The sequence below is a fragment of the Tenrec ecaudatus genome, chromosome X, assembly GCF_050624435.1.
Source record: "Tenrec ecaudatus isolate mTenEca1 chromosome X, mTenEca1.hap1, whole genome shotgun sequence".
In the NCBI taxonomy this organism is placed as follows: domain Eukaryota; kingdom Metazoa; phylum Chordata; class Mammalia; order Afrosoricida; family Tenrecidae; genus Tenrec; species Tenrec ecaudatus.
This window is the reverse complement of record NC_134548.1, coordinates 2,517,444-2,520,562: the sequence shown is the minus strand read 5'-3', so window position 1 is coordinate 2,520,562 and position 3,119 is coordinate 2,517,444. Positions and strand designations below refer to the sequence as shown.

Below are 3,119 nucleotides of genomic sequence, written 5' to 3'. Positions count from 1 at the left end.
AGCTTTCTGGCTTTGTTACTCCTCTTATCAACTCACAGTCGGAGAGGCTCTCAAGATCCGTGTGAGGCTTACTTTTCAGTCTAGCTACTTCCTCTGCGTACGTTGGCCCTAAGGTTTTCGAACCCAATATGGGCAGGCCGATGATGGACCTCAGCAGCTGGTGAGGTGGATAAATCAAAGATCAGTAGGAAATATGGTCATTGCATATTGAATCAAACCATCCCAAGGCTAACTAACTCTACAGGAAAGGCAAACTCAAGAGGCATAATGGTGCGTTCATCAAATTGAACTTGGAGATCTGTATTGAACTACAACACTCTGGGTGATGGGGTATCTATGGGAGTACAAGAAAGTCTTGTCAATACAATGATGAGTAAAATTTTCTCACGAATCACTAATGAAGACGCTGAAGTAGTTTTCCAATCACTTCAGTATGAAATTGACCCAACATGTAGTCAAGCCACATAGATAATTATTGGTAATTGGAGTGAGAAATTAGGAAACAATGAGGTAGGGAAAACAGTTGGAAAATATGGTCTTGGTGATAGAAGGATTCGTGAAATCACAAGGTAAATTTTGCAAGTATACTTTAGACAAACATTGGTCACATTAAGGCAATCTTGTTGACTGATGAATAACCTGACTCCTTCCCCCCTTTCATGTCAGAGAGTCCCAGTAGTCATTTATTTTAAAATATGCTCCTATGTAATCAAAATTAAAACATTTTAATTAATATCATTGTTCCCTTTAATGTTTTAGACATGATGGTACTATTTTTATTTTATTGACCAGGATGTTGTTATCAAAGCTATACCCTGCAACATTCACTAACTCTAAAGAATAACAGTATTAATTTTCCTGGCTGATTTGCAGAAGCTGGTGCCTTGCGTACTCTCGCTGGGTGGTCTGCAGACCAGCGGCACCATGTAAGGCCATAGCCAGCCCACCAGGGGGATGCTGCCCGGGATGTAGTGGATCTTCTTGTGGTAGAAGAGGAGCCCGTCCACCTCAAAAGGGAAGCGTGTGGCCAGCACCTCACACAGCCTCTTGGGGTGCACTGGAATTTCTGGGCCCCACAAACTAAAAAGGATTGAGCTTTGTTTGCTCTCCCAGGTCGCCTTCCTCGGCTAACTTCACATGCATCCAGTAGAACCAGAAATCAGTGGGGCAGTCATAAACGCGATGTCCCCGCTAACACAACAGGTCCAGAACGTAGTAGGTCTGCTGCACCTCGCTGTGAATGCAGTGCACAATGGTGTCCATGAGCTCTGCCTGCTGCCTCCGGGCAGGAGGGAAGGAAACCTGTCCACACAGTAAACGCTCTTGGTGTAGGTGCTTGTGCAACCCCTGGAGGCCATGATGAGCGCTCTTTTTCCAATGGGGCACAAGACCACAATCCACTCCTGCCCCAAGTCCGCGGGGACATCAATCAGCCACTCAGAGAGCATCAACTGATTGGCAAAGTGCTAGGGGAGTTTCTCGTCAATGTCAACATCCATGTCTTCATCATCTTTCCTGTGTTCCTCCTCCTCACTCTGCACTCCAGTCCAGTCATCTTCAGCCAGCCTTCTGGCCTGGTTCACAGAGGTGAGTCGCTTGTATTTCTGCAGTTCAAATAACGACGGTGCAGCTCATCCTGCTCCAAGGAACTGCACTTGGGCTTGTACTGGGACAGGAGCGGGTGTGAGGCTGCACATCCGTTCAAATCTCGGGACACAGAGAATCTGCTAGCCAGGGCTGGACTCAGCTCTTCCATCATTCCATCAAACTTTTTGAACAAAATAAATGGCAGCTATGCACGACTGACTTTTCCCTATACAATCCACGGAAATCAAGTCCACTACAGAAGTTGGACAAGTGTTTCACTACAAAAGAGACCCTAACACCAAGATAAGTTAAGGACAAAGTGCCTTCGTTTATGAAGGACACAAAGATGCAGACACATTAGGGTCGCCATTCCCATGAAGTCTTCATACCATCAGACTAATCAAACACGGGATTTTACTTCACTAAGTCCTGGAATACAGGGAGCTGTACAAATTCATGAGTAATTGTAAGACCACTAATCACAATAAGAGGGGGATTATGGAAGCCAGAGGAGGACCAAGATTGGGACACATAGTTTATGTTCTAAAGACTTTGGCACTTTCAAATGAAGCAATTGAGCAAGATGCTAGGGTAGGATTCCTGATTATGCAACCTACAGTCCTGTCCATCAAGGACATGCCCAGGGAGCCCTAAAACACTGCTTCTCCCTGGACCATCTTTAGAAGCATGCAAGTAATGCAATTTCCAATGCACCCTACCAGAGGGCAAGATGAACAACTTCATTGTTACATGATCTCAAGGCATTTCCGGAAGTGGTTTTTGATTTGGGGTTTTTGTTTTGTTTTTGACATTGGAAAGTTATGTGTAACATCCAAAAAACTTAGTGCTGAGACATAAGCCCTAACTTAAGAGATTTTGGAGGAGGTCATTATGTGCAGTCAAAAATGAAGCTGGGGCCATGAAGATGAAGAAATGAATCAACTACGTGAGAGCACAAATATAACCTGAGATCCATCCCACATGAATGGCAAGGCCATCTCAAGAACAGATAGGATTGAGTGAACACTAACAGCAGGAAACTGGACCAGCTGTGTGATGACATCAGTAACATCATGTATGAAGAAAGCAAAGTCCACCACAAGACACAAAAGGTAGAATGACAAAAGTGGACATCTAAGAGACTCTGAATCCTGCCATTGGTAGAAATGTAACTAAAGCAAATGGAAGAAATGATGAAAGAATGCTGAACAGAACATTTCAAAGAGCAACTTCAGGAGAAAAATTAAAATATTAACATGAAACATGATGCCCAAGGGGGAATCCTTCAAGTTATAGTAGTGAGTACATCGAGAATGTCATTCGGTAGATGTGGCACAGAAAAGAGAGGTGGGAATAGGCTCACACCCCAAGAAAGCTTGGCCTGACTTTATCCAAAGAAACATAGTCAGACAGGCATTTTCTGCACAGCTTTCAGTTAATAGCTTTGTAATCAAGAGGGTCTTATTCATCCACCAGGTGAGAATTGACCACAGAAGACTAAGCTATCTCTGGTTTACATGTCTAGGACATGT

At 44.0% G+C, this 3,119-nt stretch overlaps 1 pseudogene; it reads right to left on the bottom strand.

Annotated features, from left to right (window-relative positions):
* Positions 1 to 833: 833 nt before the first annotated feature.
* On the bottom strand, positions 834 to 1,756 carry LOC142434793 (snurportin-1 pseudogene; annotated as a pseudogene).
* Between the last annotated feature and the right edge of the window lie 1,363 nt (positions 1,757 to 3,119).